Source organism: Ambystoma mexicanum, chromosome 12, assembly GCF_040938575.1.
Source record: "Ambystoma mexicanum isolate Mex_15411 chromosome 12, UKY_AmexF1_1, whole genome shotgun sequence".
In the NCBI taxonomy this organism is placed as follows: domain Eukaryota; kingdom Metazoa; phylum Chordata; class Amphibia; order Caudata; family Ambystomatidae; genus Ambystoma; species Ambystoma mexicanum.
The window spans coordinates 552,178,071-552,190,313 of NC_090936.1; positions in this window are offsets into that span (position 1 = coordinate 552,178,071).

Genomic DNA, 12,243 nt, shown 5'->3' on the forward strand with positions numbered 1-12,243 from the left:
CACCCTAGAACTGTGAAAGTTAGCATGTCCACCCTAGAACTGTGAAAGTTAGCATGTCCACCCTAGAACTGTGAAAGTTAGCATGTCCACTCCTAGACGGAACTGTGAAAGTTAGCATGTCCACTCTAGAACTGTGAAAGTTAGCATGTCCACTCCTAGACGGAATTTGTGAAAGTTAGCATGTCCACTCTAGAACTGTGAAAGTTAACATGTCCACCCTAGAACTGTGAAAGTTAGCATGTCCACCCTAGAACTGTGAAAGTTAGCATGTCCACCCTAGAACTGTGAAAGTTAGCATGTCCACTCCTAGACGGAATTGTGAAAGTTAGCATGTCCACCCTAGAACTGTGAAAGTTAGCATGTCCACCCTAGAACTGTGAAAGTTAGCATGTCCACCCTAGAACTGTGAAAGTTAGCATGTCCACCCTAGAATTGTGAAAGTTAGCATGTCCACTCCTAGACGGAATTGTGAAAGTTAGCATGTCCACCCTAGAACTGTGAAAGTTAGCATGTCCACCCTAGAACTGTGAAAGTTATCATGTCCACCCTAGAACTGTGAAAGTTAGCATGTCCACTCCTAGACGGAACTGTGAAAGTTAGCATGTCCACTCTAGAACTATGAAAGTTAGCATGTCCACTCCTAGACGGAATTTGTGAAAGTTAGCATGTCCACTCTAGAACTGTGAAAGTTAGCATGTCCACTCCTAGACGGAATTGTGAAAGTTAGCATGTCCACTCTAGAACTGTGAAAGTTAGCATGTCCACTCCTAGACGGAGTTGTGAAAGTTAGCATGTCCACTCTAGAACTGTGAAAGTTAGCATGTCCACTCCTAGACGGAATTGTGAAAGTTAGCATGTCCACTCTAGAACTGTGAAAGTTAGCATGTCCACTCCTAGACGGAACTATGAAAGTTAGCATGTCCACTCTAGAACTGTGAAAGTTAGCATGCCCACTCCTAGACGGAATTGGGAAAGTTAGCATGCCCACTCCTAGACGGAATTGCGAAAGTTAGCATGTCCACTCTTAGATGGAATTGTGAAAGTTAGCATGTGAAAGTTGCATTTAGAAAGTGTGCCCTACAGCCTCTCCGTCAAGCTTAGAAATGTGCCCAATAGCCTCTCTGGTAAATTGAATTTAGATGTGTGCCCAAGATCCTCTGTGAAAGATGCATTTAGAAGTGAGCCCAATAGCCACTCTGTGAAAATTGCATTCAGTAGTGTGCCCAATAGACACTCTGGAAAGCTGCATTTAGAAATGTACCCAATAGACACTCTGGAATGCTCCATTAGGAGTGTGCCCAATAACCTCGCTGTGAATTTAGTAGTGTTCCCAATAACCACTCTGTGAAAGTTGCTTTCAGAAGTGTGCCCAACAACCCCTCTGTGAATTTAGAGGTGTACCCATTAGCCGCAATGAGAGTTACATCTAGAGGTGTGCCCAATAGCCTCTCTGGTAAATTGAATTTAGAAAAGTTCCTAATAGCCTCGCTGGAAAACTGAATTCAGAAGTATCCCCAATAGCCTCGCAGGAAAATGAAGTTAATAGTGCGCCCAGTAGCCTCTCTGTGGAAAATTGAATTTAGATATGGGCCCAATATCCTCTGTGAAAGCGGCATTTATAAGTGTGCCCATTAGCCACGCTGTGAAAGCTGCATTTAGAAGTGCTACCAATAGCATCTGTGAAAGTTGATTATAGAAGTGCATCCAATAGACACCCTGGAAAGTCTCAAGTAGAAGTTTGCCCAATAGCCTCTCTGGAAAATTGAACTTAGAAATGTAGCCCAGTAGACGCTCTGTGAAAATTTGCATTTAGAAGTGTACCCAATAGCCTCAGCGAATGTTACACTTAGAAGTGTGCCTAATAGCCTCGCTGATAAACTGAATTTAGAAATGTTCCCAATAGCCTCTGTATGGAAAATTGTACTTAGAAGTTCGGCCGGTAGCCTCTCTGGGAAAGTGATTTTAGAAGTTTGCACATTGAAAGAGCATATAACCATTCTTACCACACCCCACGCTTACTCTCTCCTTTACATCACCACTCAACTAGAACACAGAGATACTATGACACCATTCGGTATAACTGTTCCCATACGAACATCCACCACTTACTCCACATCATTCTATGTAAACACTGCTGGTCTCACACCCCCAGCCAGGTGTTTTCCTCAGGCCTAACGCAGCCACATCCGCTCCGGATAAATCCTGCCAGAACGAACACATTCTCCTGATCTCTCAACCACCACACCTACCAATAAGAATCAGCTATTACATGTGTACCGCACGAGCTGCACACATATCCGGTGCACACACGCACCTTTTGACTCTCCCTACTCTCTCTACTGATCTGAACTTCGGTTCCCAAGGGCGTTCAACCTACCAGCGCCTTCAGACCATACCAATGGTATATAAGGCGCTATATAAGTGCAAAATAACAATAACAATAACAATTCATGCTGAATTGTCACAGCCTGAACTGACAGAGGTTGATGATTGATTGATTGATTGATTGATATTTTATTTCTATCGCGCTCCTACACAAGTGTTTCAGAGCATGACAAGGCAAGGGAGGGGAACAGGGCAGAACAAAACAGCGATCTTACTAGGCCCAGTGACATTGAGAACGCGCAAGTGCATGGGAGAGGAGGGAGGGGAAAAGTGCATGGAAGGGGAGAGGTGGAAAGTATGAAGCAGAGGAAAAACAGATAAATAGCAATTAATAAATAATAAAGGCAACAAACAGTAATGCAGCCAGCAATTTGCAAGTGCTAGGTTTAAGGCAGCAGACAGTGTAGGTCCGATAAGTGCAGGAAGAAAAAGGGGGGCTGTATGGGTACAGATACAGACATCAGTGCAAGGGGTGGCCTGGAGGCAGTGCGGGAGGGTGACAGGATGAGCAGGTACCTGGGCCCAAAAGACAGAGGGTGGCCAGGTGCATGGTGCCAAGAGAGAACAGATCAGCAGGGGAGAGGGGGAGCGAAGGCAGAAGAAAAGAGGAAGGTCTTGAGGTGCTTCCGGAACCGGCGATGGTTCTCATCAAGTTTTAGAGTGGCAGGGAGGCTGTTCCAGAGGGAGGCCCCAGCCGAAGACAGAGATCTACCCCCAGCTTGTTTCTTAGAAAAACAACTGACCCTGAGTGAGTTGGAGGTAGAGGAGCGAAGAGCTCGAGAGGGGAGGTATTTACGGAGGGATAGATGAAGGTATTTTGATGCTTCAATGCAATGGACTGATGAACTTGGTCAAGATCTCAACTTCAGTTTGCCAAGTTTTCGGGTTTTGTCCACCACCATCAACTCTCAAAACACAGTACTGATGGATGACTGGCTATTAAAGGAGCAAAAAAACATTGTGTTCGACAACCGCCTGATAGAGATTGTACTAATGCTGAAATGTAATCATACATCAAGAGGCAACATATACAGGGAGCCATTGATGAATGTGTGTCTTGCATTACCCCAGCTGAAGACAGAGATCTACCCCCAGCTTGTTTCTTAGAAAAACGACTGACCCTGAGTGAGTTGGAGGTAGAGGAGTGAAGAGCTCGAGAGGGGAGGTATTTGCGGAGGGATAGCTGACGGTATTTTGATGCTTCAATGCAATGGACTGATGAACTTGGTCAAGATCTCAACTTCAGTTTGCCAGGTTTTCGGGATTTGTCCACCGCCATCAACTCTCAAAACACAGTACTGATGGATGACTGGCTATTAAAGGAGCAAAAAAACATTGTGTTTGACAAACGCCTGCTAGAGATTGTACTAATGCTGAAATGTAATCATACATCAAGAGGCAACATATCCAGGGAGCCATTGGTGAATGTGTGTCTTCCATTACAAGGCACCAACCTGAAAATCCATGCAACCTGTGTCTACCTCCATAATACATGTTCATAGTCTGCTCAACCGATGCTCGGCAAAGTTCCAGCTGGAAATCTACTTTGTTCAGCAGCTTTACTGTTCAGCGGACTGACTTTCAGCAAGATTTCCAGTTTTGGTCAGTTTCTGGGTCTTGAGTGCCTTGCTAAACCCAATACTACACATACCAAAGGGAATTCTTATTCCCTGCTATTAGTCATGCTTGGGGTGTTGAACAGATGTCAATGGAAAGTACATTCTCTGGCAAACATTTCTGGCTTGCTGGCAATGGACAGTTTGACGGTCCATGATTTTCCGCAAAGTACTGCACTTACTACTTTCAAGACATGGAAAGTAAAAAAATGGTGTGTTCGGTGGTCGTGCAGGTGTCTGAGTGTACATCATATGCGGCCATGGAGAAACATGGTTTCATTAAATCCATTGAAATTCTGGAATCCAGAGGAATGCGAATAGACTTGATAGCCACTGTCAGGCACTTTTCAGTAGCCAAGGCCATGCAAGAGCAGTTTCCACTCATTCAGCATCAATTTGATGAATGGCATTTTGCCAAATCAATCAATAAAATCACAGCTGCTGGTAAAAAGAAGGGTTCGGAAAACCTTTTAAAGTGGTGTCAGTCTATCAGAAACTATCTTTGGTGGAGCTTGAAAACTTGTGATGGATCTTTAGAAATGGCGTTCATTGATGCACCATTGTTCCAACGTACACTCATGGACAGAAAAACCAACATTTCTACGAATGTGCACATGGACTTTTATTGAGGGAGGAGGAACGGAGGACTAAGTGGTTGGTTCCATGTTCACCTCCACACAAAGCACTTGAAAAGATTGTGTACAATAAAACGCTTTCAAGAGACCTGAAGGGACTTGCAGAATTCTGCCACACTGGAGAATTGGAGGTGTTCTATAATATATGCCTAAAGTAGAGGCCCAAAAGGTTGCATTTCGGCATAAACGGTATGAAGGCCAGAACAAGACTAGCTGCACTTATCCATAATGAGAATGGCAGGAGGGAACAAGTGAAAACTTCAGGAACATTCAGAATGCTTTGTTATGTCAAGGCCTTTACAAAACAAGACAAACAATGGGTGGCCAAGCCAATATACGAGGAAATGGATTTTGAATTTCTCAAAGATCTGACATCGACTGTGTTGGCCATGTATACTCATGGACTGGATGCTGATTTTTTTTTTCCCAGGACACATACAATGCCACAAAACATTGCAAACGAGCCTTGTCCTTCAAAATCCAAACTTGTCGAAAGGTTGACTTCCAAATTCAAATGATTTCTAGCTCTCTTTTAAATGCGCTCACAGTAACATTTGAACTCACAATAAACTGTAATTGAATATTAGACCCCAAGGTCCAACTCCCCTATAACAAATGTGTTATCTTGCATCAGAATAATTAGTTTATACTGTGCCCAGTATCTGAGTTTCACTAGATCAGCAAAATATATTGTCAAGTTCATTTTAGTATGTGATTTCTTACTGAGCGTGACGGTGCAATTGATACTACGGTCTACTACCCTTGTATTACTCAAAGTAATTTTAATGTAAGTACTAGTTTCAACTTCAAAAGAACTAGTGTTAGGTGTGCTAAATAAAGTTATATACTTTGGTATGGGTTCCTTAAAGCACAGTGTTGTGTTTTCTTTATTGTGGTTATAGACAATCTGATATTACTTATGTGGCCCAATAATTTTTTAGGGCTAATCGTATTTAGATAAACCATTTTTCTTTTCAATACATAGTGTTTCAGTGTTTCGGTGGACCGTTTGTATTACAATCTCACTTGTACTATTTCTACAGCCCCCTCTCCCTCCTAACACATGCGTGGCTGCTCTGTCTACTGTAACCTGAACTCAGGCGGTACAGCAGTATACTAAGATTGCAGGTTGCAAGGAGGCACTGTAGGTGTGCAACTATGCAGGCAGGTACATATGGGCCAAATTCGTAGGGTAGCCGGTGACCAGTGCAGAATCACACAATAAATCAGCAGGTGAGAGGAAGAGAGAATGCAGAAGCAAGGATGAAGGTAGGTCTTGAGTTGCTTCCGGAACTGGAGACAGTTCTCCTCAAGTTCCAGAGAGGCAGGGAGGCTGTTCCAGAGGGAGGCCCCAGCTGAAAAAATAGATTTACCGCCAACTTGTTGCTTGTAGAAGCAACAGAACCGGAGGGGGTTGGAGTTGACGAGCGAAGAGCTTGAGTAGGAAAGTATTTCCAAAAAGAGGGCTGGAGGTATTGCGGAGAGTAGAAGCAATCAGATTTAGAAAGAGGCTGTTGCAATAGTCCAGCCGAGAGATAACCAGAGCTATAGACACAGTGATCTTCTGGGAGAAGGTGAGATCATTGGCGGCACACTCAGTCCTAGCTAGCAGACAGGCAGTGGGAGACATTTGAAGTTGGCTGGGTTATACTACGTTCCTCAGCTATTCTCACGGTTTGTAAACTGATCTGATGACAAAAGCACAACCTACTTGAATAGTGTGAACCAATTCTTCATCGCTTCATGCCCCTTCATGACTTGACACAGACTTCCCAAGAAGAACCACTTTTTTGCTTCAGCGGCACAATCGTATGCTTTCTATTGCTACTGCATTGTTGAGAAAAAGTTGACTCACAGCTCAGGGCCTGTCTCGAAAGTTAAGGAAAGACTCCAAAAAATGGTCTTATCCTCCTAGCGCCTTACATCAGGTAAGAGTTTAGAAATGCATCTTAACACCCTCCTGAATCACTTATATATGCTATGCACTACCACGGCCGATTGGCACAAGGCCCATTCGGATCATGAATGTAACCTATTTAGTGTGGTGCACACAATGTCACCTGTCTCACATGAAGGTTACATAGAGGGCTGACTTGGGGGTGCTAGGGAGTATGAACGGACGTGCATGAATTGTAGTGAGTGCAGCGCAATTGAAAGCTGCCCCCTGTTGCACTTACACCTCAATGAACAACCCTGAAGTGAAAGAAGGCAATAGATAGCTAGCAAGGATAACACTGTTTAAGTGTACAGACTACAAAAGATATCAGGAAAGTTCTCTCAACATAGAATGAATGTTGGTGTCTTTCAAAAGGTTGCAGTGCCAATAGTGACATCACACATAGCACCTGATTCACATAAGCCTTTTATAATGGCAAACCCCCTTTGGAAAACCTTGTGTGAATTAGGATCACAGTGTCTGAACCCGCAACATAGATTGGTAAGACACTTTACATTATTGTATTACATAGGGGATGGCAGGCTACAATTGATTTGTTGCTCATCCATCTATAGATTCAAGCGTGGGTAAGCTGGGCTCATCTATCCATGTAGCGAAGATCAGGTTTCTCACTGTCACAAGTTATATTGTGAAAAGTATGATAATATACTAAACAGACTACTACATCACCACAGAATGCACCAGGAATGCTTGTGGGATGCCGCCATGGTTGAACGGTGGAATAGGTACAGTCACACTGACCAATCCCTTCTGCGCTTGGTGGCATTAAACAGTGTTGGGCGAGGTTGGGTTTCTATTGAATTTTCTTTGCAGAGATGAAATATCCATGGGCGTTGCAGAAATACACAGCAATCGGGAATGTTCACACATTCACGCCGCGTAACATATTTTACATGGATGTTTGAGATTGTCTTTGCTTTTCTGAACTCTTTGCATGCATCATCGTCTTTTCCTTTTTTTTTTTGCATTCTTTTATAAAATCGAAACCTACCCCTCTCTGTTTTCCATCAATGAAAACAAGCTCCTTTTTGGCCTTGAGCACTGGTCAGCAACAGTTCGAATGACAGAAGTTGTTGAATAGCCACAAAAAATGATAAAATGTACTATATTGAGCGTGGACATTCCAAAAGTTAGTTTACACTTCTGTGATCTATTGTTCAGAGCAGTTGTTCATCGACAGAACTTCAAATTCCAGAAATGATGTAAGTTCAAGTTCACATAATATTATTTTTGGCATTAAAAATGGCTAGGGTGCTGTATGCATAATAACTAATTCAACAATGTGCAAACTGACCTTGTTTTGGGTTGTTAGCTGGAGCATATTGTTACGATTATTCATTGACGTCCCGTAAACACCACCAGTTTCAGGATAGTGATATCTAAACCTCTTTGTCCCGTGGAACATACCGTTGTATTCTAGAGCCTCATAAAGTCGGTGTTCTGGGCAGGGGGTAAACATTATCCGTGGGCACTGAGTTTGCTTTTCAATCAGTAATCTTGCCAGTTTTGTTATGATGACATCTGTCTGTGGTTCAACCTAAAAGGTTGCTATCTTTGTCCTTGTTTTTTGCATGTGGTTCTCCATCCCATTTCGAGCCATACCGACTTCACAGCACTCACCCCTTACGCAACTCGTGGTCTCAAATAGTCCCCCATGTTGTTTGTTTGTTTGTTTGTTTGTTTATTTATTTGTTTGGTAATCCGCACCACGCCCTTGGGTAGACAGGTGCAACAGAAACAAGAAATCTTAAAACTTAGTTACAGTGCAAAGGTAGCAATACATAGGGCATGGATGGCAATAGGAGCAAAATACATGGTACAAGATGCATCAAATACAAAGCAATGGTCTTGGTGAGTCGGGGAAACATTAACATGAGTATCAGTATATGCACACATACATATACACATATGTATATACATCCTACAAGTCTATGTTATCGTGTCCATAGTGCATACAGATATGACAGAGCAGATGACCATGCGTGCACAGTTAGCCAAGCTACAGTGTCGTTTGGCGGAAACAAAGGGTCGTGTAGGGCTGGTAAGGTAGAAGTGTAGTTTGTCAGTTAGGAGTCATTAGTGTGTAGCCAATTGAGTATCTTATGTCATGTGTGTGCTCAACATGTGTGGTTTGTGTTTATGATTAGATTTCATAGGTTATGAGTTATATAGTAACTTATTATATTCGATTACAGAACGCGTCTGAAATTTATTTTTAGTCTGTTATGTACACAGATATATTGCACCGTTCGGCATCTGCCATATTTTCCAGCTACCGTCAGATGGATTCTTCAATCAGCATTGGTGGTTAACCATTAAGAGCACTTTTTCCATTACCATCATGTGGGATGACCGACAGGGACCAATCTTCCCTTTTGTGGTACCTGCAACAAGGAGCAACCTGTGAGCCTTCCAGATGTAGTAACTTGCAGAAGCAAAAGCATTGAGCATGACAGTGCAATAATTCCATATGTTCTCCCACAAGGAGCACCATGTGGGTCATTCAAATGTTTTGCTGGTGTAACATAAGGACACACAAGATTATTGTTGATTGTAATTGGCGTATCATGAGAAACGTATAAACCACATTAGAGTCATGGGATGTTCGCTAGCTATAACTTCCATAGACAAAAAATATTGTTAATTTCGTGGACTGAATCTCTTGTGAATGTTCTTTGATAAATAAAATCACTTGTTACATTGCAGACTATTGATGCTTTCTTTGAAAATTCTATATTTGAATACTATTTCGGGCAAGAAAGAGAAAGTACGCTCTGTGTGAGTATATCTGTGTTTATCTTCCTGGTTCTGCCTTAAGTAATGTTTTGGTATGGGCGATGACAGGGAACTTTTGGCTACTCTGGCCACGAACGTAATGAAAATAGGTGGAGCAGATCGTTCGGACAAGTGATGTCAGCTTCAGGGGCGGACGATCTGTATTATTGCCACAAAGGCACTTGAACTTAGAGCGATACATCAACTGATAAGATTAGCACAAGATGGCCGCGCCCAACACGTATGTGTAAAAGTGAGGAAAACTAAGGTAAGATGCATAGGAAAAAGTTTTATGATCGATCACAGTATGCTAAACAGGACATGCCAGAACGATCTGGAAAATATAATTGTTTGCGTACTTCCCCTTTAAGTACATAACACATCAAAATCCATTAAGGACAGTCATCGTTATTTAGACATATGTCTATTCCTCAATTGTGTAGCTGCTAGGACACTCTAATCAGGATTGACAGACACATAAATGCTATGTAGTTGTGTTATTAGGCTGCACTGTTAATGTGAATCCTATCGTTCTTAACACAGTTTCTGGCTTGGCAATCATTTAAATAAATCACATATTTTCTCTGAATAATGCATGTGTTGCTACTAACATCAAGTTTGTTAATTGACAAATGTACATTTTTAAATGTCTATTCTTAAAACCAGTAGGCATGTCAAGGAATAGTACATTTATAGTATTCTGCTTAAGGATGTCATGTGCACACTTTCTCTGATGTTTGTAACTTGCCTGTTTGGCAGCCATTGCCTTACATTTGCTGCTCTGTTAAATAAATACGGCACAGAAAAACCAAACCTGGGATAGAAATCTTTCACGGTGATTATACCAGACATTTCAGAAATTAACTGACATGAGATGACATGAAATAGCAGTCCTGGAGCTTTTAGGTGGCACTGGGACATGCCTCGGTGTACCTTCCATAGTTTGTTTCTGCAAGTCATATATTGGATGTAAGTTAACTTTTGGAGCATTTGATGGCAGCTCCGGGACACGTGATTATGCATGCCAATAGAGAACAATATCCACATACAACAGGAGGCACTTGCCATTTTTTAGCGGCACGTTGGCAGGTGTGCAACATTTTAACAATATAACTGTTATGCAATGACAGTAGCTGGCCATATGGCGCTTTATTGTCATATGAAGCCAGTTCCTCTGTTGGTTCTCTTTGGTGTACCACTGGCACAACATGGAACAACCTATGGATTTCTAAGGCAGCAGCATCCTAATTATAATATGATTAGCAATCAAACTATTCTGTTGTCTGCTTTTGTAGAATTATTTTACTTTATTTAGCTAAGAATTAATGTTTTCACATCTCCGAGTTCACTTTCTGAAATGTCAACAGGTTTTGATGCCAATTCTTGCAGCCCTGGCATTTGGCTGAAGTTATGTCAAACTTAGGTATCCATATTATTGCAAATCCACTAATCCAGCACTATGTACATTGAAACTGCTAGAAGTTATGATCTTGTCCAGGTGTTTTGCAGATGCCTAAAAAGATTTTGAAAAGAAAAGTGCTGACCTCCCTAAATACATTGTTGACACATAAGAGAAGGGCATTATTTGGGCTGAGGCTAGCTGGGAAAAAGCCCAGCCAGTCTCTAAATCTGCTCCCAGACTGGGGCCCTCTATCTGTCACCTACTAATTATCAGCCCATACGACTTCTTCTGTCTTCATGCCTGAAGTCTAAAAGTGCGCGTTTAAGGCGACTCGCCCTGGTGGTAATTCAAGCAATTTAGGTAAATTTAAACTTGTCCTCCACTCAAGCAAAGAAGCTTAGGTCTCACTTGAGTAAACTGAAAATATGCAATACCATATGCCCGAAGGTTTGTCTGGTATATGGTTAGCAGACATGTTGCTGTTAGGGTGAGTGTTACGGCAAATTAAAGGAACACCAGGCCCAGTGTGTTGTGTACTTGAATCACTATCACAGATACCTTTGTGAAGTATAACATAGGTGATTGATTTACAAAATGAGGGGGATTTACTCACCGACTGAATTGTTTATATAGTAAATTAGTTATTTATTTACAGACAGTAATTCATTCACAAACATGTCAGTGGTGTAATTAGAATATGCAGAATAGATGCAAACAAGAGCATCCAAGACGGTGCTCAGTGACCCAAAGTACATGTTTGCAGCGTCTCATGATGTGTTGTTTCAGTCCGGCCGCACCCTCTTTAGGCCATTCCTCAATTTCACATCCCACTTAAGGTACTGCTTAGGAAAAAATAACCAAACACTAAGCAAAAAGGAATTAATAAAAGAAACAGAACATTCACCAAATAAAAATGACTGGGCGATGCCAGGGACATTGTGTCTTTCCTAAATAATCCCTCCACCACCTAAACATATAATACTTTCTGACTTAACCGAAAGGTAAGTGCTTCTGCAGAGGCATTCTAAGGACTTTGCCACCTACCTCAGGCAATGCACATACTGGCTGTGGCTCATAATCTTTCACTGCCCTCAAGTATCCAAGAATGTAAAGATGTATTCATCCTCCTCCTACTTCCAGTGCCCTCTTGTGGGAATTTTGATCTGGGAAATTACCTAAGTGTCCCTAAGCGGGACTGCTCTAGAATATGCAGCTGTGAGGGTGCCACTGGTTGGTGTCAACATTTTTTGATTGTAGGGTAGAACTTGCTTTACTTGAAGAGTGTCCCTATAGCCAACAACCCAGTAGTGTGTCCTGCAAAAGTGTGTGCGATACAGATGCTGCCAAATATTGCCATCACCTATACCTCAGAAAGGGAGGGCTGCATTTGACAGAACCAGATATGATCAAAGGTGTGAATGCATTCTGGAGGTAACTAGGAATCAACACCTGAGTTAAAACCTGCGGTTGTCC